This window comes from Schistocerca piceifrons, chromosome 3 (genome assembly GCF_021461385.2).
Source record: "Schistocerca piceifrons isolate TAMUIC-IGC-003096 chromosome 3, iqSchPice1.1, whole genome shotgun sequence".
NCBI classification, from domain to species: Eukaryota; Metazoa; Arthropoda; class Insecta; order Orthoptera; family Acrididae; genus Schistocerca; species Schistocerca piceifrons.
The window spans coordinates 619785068-619797702 of NC_060140.1; positions in this window are offsets into that span (position 1 = coordinate 619785068).

The window sequence follows — 12635 nt, forward strand, 5'->3', positions numbered from 1 at the left end:
CAGCCTGCCAGTGCTTTTCTATTCCGTGACTGTAGAAATCACGTGGTTTTGAGACGAAGAACTTGTCGAGCCATGTTCGGAGAGCATTTTCATCCAGAAAGAACGTTTCTTGAAAGCTGTTCTATGTAGAGTGGAAAATGCGAAAATCTAAGGGCACAAGAGCAGGTAAATAAGGTGGGCGTGAAATAACTTCCCAGACCAACTCCTCTCTAGTGTTTGTCAGTCTAGCAGAATGCAGGCGTGTGTACGTGGAGTATCATCACTTCACGGAGTCTTCATGGTCTTTGTTCTTGCACTGCGTCTGCAAGATGTCTCAGTTGCTGACAATAAAAGTCAGGTGTGGTGGTTACATCCAGGGGAAGCAATTCTTAGTGCACCACAACGTCGCTGTTCCACCAGATGCATAACTCTTTTGTGGATACGAGCAGCTAATGTAAAAACGATCCTCTTTAAAATGATAAAACCATTTTTTGCCGTGCTCTATACAGTGGCACTATTACCAACAAGGCGCAAATGTTTCTCTCTGCCTCCGCTGCTGTAATCCCTCAACTGAACTCAAAAAGCAGAATATGTCGCAAATGTTCCGAATTCCCTACTTATCACTCCATTTTCTAGCGTCCACAACCCCAATCGCTTTCGCCAAATGACAAACTGACAATATGTAAAGTCAAATAGCAACAGTGAATTACAAATAAAAACGACAATCGAGAAATAAACACTTACCAACCGGAACACCAACATTCAAAACAAAAACGCTACGAACCTAGGCACCAGCCTATTACAAAGATAGTTTGAAATGAATTTCCGGAGACGCGAAATGATTTTCGAACAAGCTAATTTCTAGTTGCCTCAGTAAATTTCATTGCTGCATAGTATAATTTAGGGAAGAGATATTACGGGTATCAATCATTATAAAAGTCGTAAAACTCTTCGATGCGGAGTGCATATAACAGAAGCGAACACAAAAAGAAGCAATATTCTAAGATTACTCAGATGTGTAAATGTACTATACCCATGATGTCACTGACGCAGTATGCCTTTTTCTAGTTTCATTTTTATTATTAACAGTAGGATCATGTAATAGAAGCTGCTTTAATAACGTTATGTTGCCTTATGACGATCGTTTCGACTGGAACTAGTAGCAAAGAAAGTTTTTTACCAACAGCTTTTGGTCCTTAATAAAAATTACTGTCTGCAAATATGTACGAACTGTGGATCAACATATACTACAGCTGGAAGAGGGACAATCTGCTTTGAACACTATATTTACAAATACTAGAAATACAGGCATCAGATACATTCGACTTTTCATTCTTAAGCTATTTTAATTGTCATCTTGGTCTTCACGATACGATTATAAGGAGACACTACTGTACTGCGATATACCTCAGGGTAACAGTTTCGGAAAACTAATATTTTGGCCTTCTCTTTGTCGTCCTCCGCTTCGGTGCCATTAATGTTCCTCAGTGACTAGTCAGATGGCCTTGATCTATTTACCAACTTCAGTAACATTAAAACTTCTCAGAATGGGCATATGAGTAGTGAAACTGAACAGCTGAACAGTTCTAATTTCTAGGTGTTCAGTTAGATAGTAAACTGTCGTGGGAATCCCATGTTCAGGGTCTTTTTCAAAGACTTAATGCTGCCATTTTTACTATTCGAACTGTATCTGAAGTGAGTGATCGTTCGACACGAAAATTAGTCTACTTTGCTTATTTTCATTCACTTATGTTGTATGGTATTACATTTCGGGGTAACTGTTCCCATTCTAAACGGAAATTTTCCTCAGAAACGGGCGGTTCGGGCAATAAGTGGTGTAAGTTCACGAACCTTTTGTCGACCCCTGTTCACGAGTCTGGGTATTTTGACATTGGCCTATATATATATATATATATATATATATATATATATATATATATATATATATATATATATATATATATATTCCTTACAGTCATTTATTATTAACAATATTAGATTATTGCCAAGAATAAGCAGCTTTCACTCAGTTAATACTCAGCAGAAATCAAACTTGCATTTGGATCGGACTTCCTTAACTCTTGTGCAGAAAGGTGTGCAGTATACTGCTGCATCCATTTTCAATAAGGTACCACTCGAATTCAAAAATCTTAACAGTAATCCATGCGCTTTCAAATCGAAACTGAAGAGTTTCCTCAAGGATCACTCCTATTTTGTCGAGAAGTCCCTTGAAACACAAAGCTGATTCTTGTTGTATTGTTGATTGCGTTTACTTTTACTTATCTACTGACTTTTTCGGGTACATAGACATTTTATTTTATCTGTTATTATTTTTATGTTGTAATTTCATGTACTGACATGTTCCATGACTTTGGAGATTTGCTTCTCAATTTGGTCCCACGGAACTTGACGTGTAAATAAATAAATATTTTTTTCAGGTTTTGGAATGTCACTGTCTAACTCATTGAGGACATGACTTTCCTTCCTTTCATTTAGGATTAGTTCAGCTTTTGCTCGTTAAAATGACTATCTACTTTTAAGTTTGTTGTAAAGGTCTCGTTCTTTTCTGAGAAAATTTTTAAAACGCTGTTGAATCAGCTCACAACTTTTCGACATACCTGTCGGAGGCGTACGTACAATTCATATAGCCAATAAACGAAAAATTGCAAGATGCAGAGGCGCTAAAATTTCTACGTTGCTATCAACATAGTTGAAGTGATCATCAGGAAGAAACAATCAGGAAGTATTTCACCCACAGCTATGCATTATTCGCTATTAGCGTACACCCTGTTGATACTAAAAAGTAAGAGAGAAAAAAAGACTTGGAGTTTGATTGCCAGGACAGGACAAAAAAGTCAATCTGGTACTCTTCGAACTATGCGCCTAGACTGAGCGCTGTGTTCCACGTTGCAGCGTCCTGCTGGTAGATGTCATCGTTTCGAGGAAAACCAAATGCCCGTATGGGTGGAAATGGTGCCCAAGGACAGGTGCATGTAAGGGTTGATCCATTGTGCCTTCCAGAGCAAGGAGATCACCACGAAAACATTTCCAAACCCATAACGGTCCCTCCTGCGGCATTGCCCCTTCTGACCAGTGTTACAGGATGTTTGCTTTCAAACGCTTCGCGCCGTACACGCCAACGGCCATCTGTCCGGTGGAGCATAAAACGCAGTTTATCTTAAAAAGCCACCTGCCGCGACTCAGCAAACATTCAGTTGCAGTACTGGTGTAGAAATTACAATATCCTTCGCCGATGAACAGCAGTCATCATCGGTGCACAAACCGGTGCCTGCTGCGGAGGCCTGTACGCAGGAAAATTCTGTGAACGGCCTTGAGGAGTGACAGTTCATCTGGGCGTTCAGTTGCTCAACAGTTGTACATATATTCGTCTGCACACATCTCCACAACCGCCGTTCACCCCTGTCATCTACGGTCCGTGGAGTACCACAGATGCCTGGATGTTGGTTTTGGATGGTACCATTTTGTCACGCACGTTATACAGTACTTTGACCACGATGGCGCAAGAACAGTTTACAGACTAAGCCATTTCGGAAATGCTTCCACGCTTATTCCGAAAGGCAGTGATTATGTCGTTTTGAATGTCAGATAAATCCGAATAACACCAAAGACTGCACTGCTTCCGCGACCCAAGGACTCCACTGCTAGTGCTGCTAGTGCTCCCATGCACCATCTTGGAGTGGTTATTGCACGTCTAAGGTGTCAGGCAAATCCAAAACCTTCCATGAAAACCCTGACATGATAGCAAATCCGGCAATATGTCACATGGCTCCGAATAAATCCTGACATTAAATTAACCAAAGTAATATGATCAACGAGTGAGCAAATGGAATACCACATACTAACACAAGAACGCCTAAATGCATGTCATACCTTCCCACCGTGAAACAGACGCAATTCCGATGGGAGAAAGGAGAACAGAAACCGAGAGCAGAGCCGTGTAGGCTAGAAGGTCCTACGATAAGGGACACCCACATCACCGGCCGACCGTCGGGAGGTCTATACCCCAGCCCATGTTAAAAGATAGAGCCCTCCAGAAGAACAGTGTAGATCTTACAATAACACTTAAAGGGCCACACCAGCTGCAAGTTTTAGCGTGAGACTATACGCATCTCTGTTATGTAGCAAACATTAAAAACATTGCCCCACCACGAAAAGTATAACGTTTCTCATTGGATAGACAGAATTTTTGTAGGGGGAGCTTAAGGTTAACATTGAGACACTGACTGGTCAGTTGAAAATACAGCCAGATACCTTTTTCTTAAACCAAATTCTGTAAACAGTAGCAAGGAGAAGTTCAAGAGAGTTGCTACTGAGACGGCGAGGTGTGTGGAGCTGCGCCACCCACCGCCCCTGACGCTGCCTAACCACCGACAAGGTAATGAACGCACACGATGCTGCATAAGAGTGCACAAGGCTTCACTCAGAACTGCAGAAGTCTCATCTGTTACATCCCCTTTTTACGTAATACTAGTGTCGATCGTCAATTAACCTTCGTGGTATTCACATTTGCTACTTGAAGTTAAAATCTGAAACGCAATGATTTTTCTGTTATATAATTATTGAGAAGCCACATCAACCACTTAATTTACGACAACTTAAATAAGTAATTAAAGATAATTGAGGGTCACTGTAGACCATTTTTGATAGTTTTTTCTTTTATGAAACTTAATTTAAAGCTAGATTATAGATATGATATGGCATAGGTCATCCTTCGATCCATTATAGAACTTGGAAACCCATTCAGGGAATATTCGTTCACATTTTTGTTGAACGCAGTTGGTTTTTATCATCCTGTATTAAAATATTTCCTTTTATCAATAGTACAATTTATAAACAATGTTTTGTGAGTAGAATAAAAATTCCAATGGTAAACTTAACTGCTTTTTCGACGTTATTTTACCAGCTAACTAAAAATAGGAAAGCCTTGAACCCCTTCCACTAAATTTAGTTAGTATTAAGATTCTTTTACAGGGAATTCAGTGGAGCTGATGCTGAAATCATTAAGTATTTGAATATATCATCTCTAGTCTCACTGAACTCTTCTGAACTCTACATGTCATGTGCGGTCTGGCGTCTCCTTACCAGCAACAGGTCCCAGGTTCAAACTAGCAATTCCCTAAAAAACACTTTCAGAGCGTCGTTGAGCGAAAGTGGTAGGGAGACATGACTCAGAACAAACAGACACAACGCAGAATGTTAGACACGTTGACGTCAAACATAGACAGTGGTCACATTAAAGCCACACACCTTGGAGGATTCTATTAAATTTAGTATACTTTCATATGTTATACCAATTTAAAAAATGAAAATACTTTTGCGAATTCCTGATAATCTTATTTTGTTTAAATTTTTTAATTATTTAGCTATTTATTTCCTTATTTTTCACTTTAATATGACTACTCATATTCTTCATAGCTAGACACTATTTCATAGTGGCTGTGGCACGATGACTAGAATTCTGAACAGGGAAATGTTTCTTGCAGCTACACCATCGAAAACGTAAAATTTTGCAACGATATTGCCGGGAGTAGAGTTGGTTAAATTTTACTCTGCTTATAAATTTAAGACGTAACTCCACAGGCTACTCACATTACTGTGACCAGGGCCTGTGGTCGACGTCAACGTGCAATAATTACTGACAGACGGCAAGTGCCTACACTAGCAGTGGAGTGTATACAAAGAATGGAGGCAAGAGGAAAATACTGCCGGGGACAAGGGTAAAAGCATTTCAGAAACGGCTTAGCTTTTAAACTGTTCGCGTGCCACCATGGATAAATTATGTTGTGTACGACAAAATGGCGCTACGTAAAAGCGACGCAGAGGCGACTGTGGTGCACCGAGCGCCAAAGTTAACAGGCCTGAATGAGGGCTCTGCAGATGTGCGCGGGCGAATAGGTATGCAACTGTTGAGCAACTGACCACCCACATCTGACCCACCACTCTAAGACCGTTCAGCGGACGCTGCTGAGTGTAGGCCTCCACATCAGACACCTGTTTCATGCACCGATGATGACCGCTGTTCGTCGGCGATGAAGAATGGAATTCCAGCTCCAATACAGCAACTCAAAGTTCACTGAGTGACTACAGGTGGCCTTTTAAGATTTTTCGCGTTTTATTCCCCATCGGACAGATGGCCGTTGGCATGTACCGAACGCAACGTCTGACAGCGAACAATCTACAACATTTGTCGGAAGGGCCAGGCCGGAGATGTGAGCATTATGGTTCTGGTAATGTTTTCGTGGCATTCCATGGGTATCTCGTCATGTTGGAAGGCACAATGAATAAACACTATATTGCCTCTATTCTTGAAGACCATGTCCACTCCTACATACACTGTATTTCCTTGGAACGATGGCAGTTACCAACAGGATAATGCAACGTATCACACAGCTTGCACTGTACGTACTTGGTTAGAAGGGCACCAGGATGAATTCACTGTACTTTTTTTTTTAGATTCATCAGTTGGACACGACACTGGAGTCGGCACAAGGATATAAACAACATGAATAGAAGTTATTTTTGAACGAACTTCGTTAAGTTGGCAGCAAACCAAAGACAACGTAAAACTTAAGGAAGTTACAATATTTACGTTGTTGATAGCACAGTGTTCGAACCGATAGCTATGATTACTGGAAAAAGAAAAATAGTACACTATAAGCAAGAAGGAAAAACACTGAAATATGTACAATAGTTCGGAATACAAAATTATGCTTTTGTTTCGGAAATAAAATGGTAGTGCGACCTCCAGACCAGATGAGAGGAAATGCAGATCCCAGCACACTAAGAAATTACTTATTTACATAAAAAAACCGTCGTGAACTGTTTGATAATCTAAAAATGACAAAACTGTATCATTATAGATCCCGCTGAAGCTGCCTTAGAGCAAGAAAAAGGCGAATCGCCTGGGAAAATTAAGTAGCAGCAAGAAAAGGCGATTTTATTTAAAAAAAACTAGTTTTAAAATAATTTTTTCCTAAAGCTCATGATGATCCATGGAACTCTTCTAACTTATAAAAAACTATTTTTACAATCAGTAGGCTATTTTCCCATAAAATATGCCCCGGAACAAATGTTTTTTAGAGCATACGCAACAGAAACCAAAACGGCCTTGCTGTGCTGGTACTGCGAACGGCTGAAAGCAAGAGGAACCTACAGCCGTAATTTTTCCCGAGGACATGCAGCATTACAGTATGATTAAATGATGATGGCGTCCTCCTGGGTAAAATATTCCGAAGGTAAAATAGTCCCCCATTCGGATCTCCGGGCGGGTACTACTCAAGAGGACGTCGTTATCAGGAGAAAGAAAACTGGCATTCTACGGATCGGAGCGTGGAATGTCAGATCCCTTAATCGGGCAGGTAGATTAGAAAATTTAAAAAGGGAAATGGATAGGCTAAAGTTATATATACTGGGAATTAGTGAAGTTCGGTGGCAGGAGGAACAAGACTTTTGGTCAGGTGATTACAGGGTTATAAATACAAAATCAAATAGGGGTAATGCAGGAGTAGGTTTAATAATGAATAAAAAAATAGGAGTGCGGGTTAGCTACTACAAACAGCATAGTGAACGCATTATTGTGGCCAAGATAGACACAAAGCCCATGCCTACTACAGTAGTACAAGTTTATATGCCAACTAGCTCTGCAGATGATGAAGAAATTGATGAAATGTACGACGAGATAAAAGAAATTATTCAGGTAGTGAAGGGAGACGAAAATTTAATAGTCATGGGTGACTGGAATTCGTCAGTAGGAAAAGGGAGAGAAGGAAACATAGTAGGTGAATATGGATTGGGGGGAAGAAATGAAAGAGGAAGCCGCCTTGTAGAATTTTGCACAGAGCTTAACTTAATCATAGCTAACACTTGGTTCAAGAACCATGAAAGAAGGTTGTATACCTCGAAGAATCCTGGAGATCCTAAAAGGTATCAGATAGATTACATAATGGTAAGAGAGAGATTTAGGAACCAGGTATTAAATTGTAAGACATTTCCAGGGGCAGATGTGGATTCTGACCACAATCTGTTGGTTATGAACTGCAGATTGAAACTGAAGAAACTGCAAAAAGGCGGGAATTTAAGGAGATGGGACCTGGATAAACTGAAAGAACCAGAGGTTGTACAGAGTTTCATGGAGAGAATAAGGGAACAATTGACAGGAATGGGGGAAAGAAATACAGTAGAAGAAGAATGGGTAGCTCTTAGGGATGAAGTAGTGAAGGCAGCAGAGGATCAAGTAGGTAAAAAGACGAGTAGAAATCCTTGGATAGCAGAAGAAATATTGAATTTAATTGATGAAAGGAGAAAATTTAAAAATGCAGTAAATGAAGCAGGCAAAAAGGAATACAAACATCTCAAAAATGAGATCGACAGGAAGTGCAAAATGGCTAAGCAGAGATGGCTAGAGGACAAATGTAAGGATGTAGAGGCTTGTCTCACTAGGGGTAAGATAGATACTGCCTACAGGAAAATTAAAGATACCTTTGGAGAGAAGAGAACCACTTGTATGAATATCAAGAGCTCAGATGGCAACCCAGTTCTAAGCAAAGAAGGTAAGGCAGAAAGGTGGAAGGAGTATATAGAGGGTTTATACAAGGGCGATGTACTTGAGGACAATATTATGGAAATGGAAGAGGATGTAGATGAAGATGAAATGGGAGATAAGATACTGCGTGAAGAGTTTGACAGAGCACTGAAAGACCTGAGTCGAAACAAGGCCCCGGGAGTAGACAACATTCCATTAGAACTACTGACGGCCTTGGGAGAGCCAGTCATGAGAAAACCCTACCGTCTGGTGAGCAAGATGTATAAGACAGGCGAAATACCCACAGACTTCAAGAAGAATATAATAATTCCAATCCCAAAGAAAGCAGGTGTTGACAGATGTGAAAATTACCGAACTATCAGTTTAATAAGTCACAGCTGCAAAATACTAACGCGAATTCTTTACAGACGAATGGAAAAACTGGTAGAAGCGGACCTCGGGGAAGATCAGTTTGGATTCCGTAGAAATGTTGGAACACATTAGGCAATACTAACCTTACGACTTATCTTAGAAGAAAGATTAAGAAAAGGCAAACCTACGTTTCTAGCATTTGTACACTTGGAGAAAGCTTTTGACAACGTTAACTGGAATACTCTGTTTCAAATTCTGAAGGTGGCAGGGGTAAAATACAGGGAGCGAAAGGCTATTTACAATTTGTACAGAAACCAGAGGGCAGTTATAAGGGTCGAGGGGCATGAAAGGGAAGCAGTGGTTGAGAAAGGAGTGAGACAGGGTTGTAGCATCTCCCCGATGTTATTCAATCTGTATATTGAGCAAGCAGTAAAGGAAACAAAAGAAAAATTCGAAGTAGGTATTAAAATCCATGGAGAAGAAATAAAAAATTTGAGGTTCGCCGATGACATTGTAATTCTGTCAGAGACAGCAAAGGACTTGGAAGAGCAGTTGAACGGAATGGACAGTGTCTTGAAAGGAAGATATAAGATGAACATCAACCATAGCAAAACGAGGATAATGGAATGTAGTCAAATTAAATCGGGTGATGCTGAGGGGATTAGATTAGGAAATGAGACACTTAAAGTAGTAAAGGAGTTTTGCTATTTAGGGAGTAAAATAACTGATGATGGTCGAAGTAGAGAGGATATAAAATGTAGACTGGCAATGGCAAGGAAATCCTTTCTGAAGAAGAGAAACTTGTTAACATCGAGTATAAATTTAAGTGTCAGGAAGTCGTTTATGAAAGTATTTGTATGGAGTGTAGCCATGTATGGAAGTGAAACATGTACGATAACCAGTTTGGACAAGAGGAGAATAGAAGCTTTCGAAATGTGGTGCTACAGAAGAATGCTGAAGATAAGGTGGGTAGATCACGTAACTAATGAGGAGGTATTGAACAGCATTGGGGAGAAGAGAAGTTTGTGGCACAACTTGACTAGAAGAAGGGATCGGTTGGTAGGACATGTTTTGAGGTATCAAGGGATCATAAATTTAGCATTGGAGGGCAGCGTGGAGGGTAAAAATCGTAGAGGGAGACCAAGAGATCAATACACTAAGTAGATTCAGAAGGATGTAGGTTGCAGTAGGTACTGGGAGTTGAAGAAGCTTGCACAGGATAGAGTAGCATGGAGAGCTGCATCAAACCAGTCTAAGGACTGAAGACCACAACAACAACAACAACAACAACGCAACAGAATTGTTTCTCTGTACTATTTTACTTAGTATTCTGAAAACTTCACTTCCCACACTGTCACATAACATTTACACAAGTAGTTTAGATTTGACACTCTTTTTACCACTCAGAAGTAACATTAAAACCTGCAATTACGGATAAACGAATGTAACACGAAAGGTTAGGACTTATTCACCATCATGTGTCATTTCCTGATACTACTCATTGACGTAAGTACTTCTGAAACAGGTAGGCCATTTACAATCACAATTTCAGTTAATTACGACACAGGCTAAGTAAGATATCAGATCTTAATAAAAGGGGAGGCCCTGATTAATAGGACTTTCAGCCACCGAAATTATTAAACAGGTTTAGTTAAAAGGGGACAGGTAGGCCTTCAATAATAACAGCTTCATTTGAGCAAAATTACGAAACAGAAAACAAGTAGGCCTTCATGATTAACTGCTTCAGTAAGTAACGAAGAGCTTGAATTGCTCCCTAATAAGGGGTGCACCAGAAGGCTTATACGAAAGGAGCACTAGACTGCACGAAATAGGAGGACCTAGAAAAGTTAGAACGAGAGGACCGGTCATTCAAAGTCCTCTTCGTTGGGTGCAGACTAGCGAAAGTAGTATTAAGACAGCAAGGTTAATTACGCGAAAGTAACAATAACTAGCCATACAGTATGCCCGCGTCCCTGCAAGACACCGCCTCTACAACGACGGCGAAACGCCCGAAGGAAAACTAGGCTGCCAAACCCATTTACATAGTCTCTGAAGTTGCAGATTTTAAGACACAGGAACCTCCTAAGTCAATATAATTAACGTCTACAATCCCCGAAGGTATTTCGAAATAGGCACCCGGGCCTGTTACAAGAGGAAAGTACTTATCTTGTGTTTGTCATGGAGGTCGGCAAAAACTGCGTGACAACGAAGAGGGGGGGGGGGGGGGGGACGTCGGCCACAGCGTAGAAGACATGTTATCGCTCTGGCGACCAAAGCCAGTATCGACCCCACAATTCAAGGAACCAACTGGTGGTGAAATAGAACAGCTAATGATCGCAACACACTAATAGGCATCAATAAGAAAATAACAGTCGAGACCTCAAAATCCTAAACTTAACTGAAGTTCACGAATCGAAGCTCAAGCTTGCCGATTCCGAAGAGGTCCAGAATTCAGCACAGCGAAACCGGCTTAAACCCTTTCATTGGCGTGCCACGTCCCAGAGCTGGCTGGCCAGGCTACGCACGGAGACGGCACTAAGTCAGCCACGGATTCAAATCGACACACAAATATGCTCAGCAACCACTCGGCGGACATCTTGCTCAGGATGCTTGCGCAATTGCTCACCTTACTCGCCAGGCAGGCTTCTCACTGTTACCGCCATCCAACTCACCACGCCGTAAGTCGCCCTGTACCCATTAACAACCTCGAGCAGAGATCTTAGTGGCCTCAAACTAGAGGGGACGTCACACGAGAGATCAAGCTAGTAAAAATATATATCAATGCTGCCAGAACAGGCCGTAGGCTCAACGGTACCGAGCGGTCGCTGTGTCATCCTCAGCCCATAGGCGTCACTGGCTGTGAATATGGAGGGGCATGCGGTCAGCACACCGCTCTCCTGGCTGCATGTCAGTTCACGAGACTGGAGATGGAGCTGGTGGGGCCACGGCCCAATTTCCCCTCTTAAAATAATGGACCCTAGTGCATCCTACAGAAGAGAAGGAAGGTTAATTAACAGGCTTAAGACAATTAAGATGCCTCCTGAGAACCTTACTACTGTCCAGATACCTGACAAGCAAGGTAATCTGGCCCAGAATTTTTATAATTGAGCATGGGTCTATGAAACGAGGAATTAACTTCCCGAGCTTGGCGCCATCCCCTCACTCGACAGGCACAGCCCTTCACCTACCTTGCCCTGAAACGGACATCTATTCCTATTGTATCCTAATGTTATTCCGGGCCCCTTCCCAATTTTCCCTAAGATCTTAAGGAGTAATGAACGAAGACAGGAGGTCGTTTATATCCCACAAGTTGGACAGAGGAGAATTGATGGGCTACGCAAACAAGAGAGTGGCAAGAACTGCCTTGGATGCTTCGTTCTGCGTAGTGTTAAATGCAAAATTGAGCTGCGGCATGGTTGTATCCCACTTACTCGGAGACTTATAATTGTTAATGATCAAAGCTGACAAGGTTGCGATTCACTCCGCGGGGATAACATGGCGTGGTGGTTAGGTGTTTAACAGCCTTACAAAAGCAAAACTGCTTAAACCGTTCGGAAACAAACGCCGGAGCGTTATCGCTAACAAGCGCCTTAGGGTGTCCAAACCAGCTGAATATGTTGGTCAGATGTGCAATGGTAATGGCCGATGTGGCCCCACGACTAGGGAGTAACCGTACAAATCTAGAAAACACGTCAGCAACCACCAGAATACATCGGTTCCCCTTCTTGGCTCGAGGAAGAGG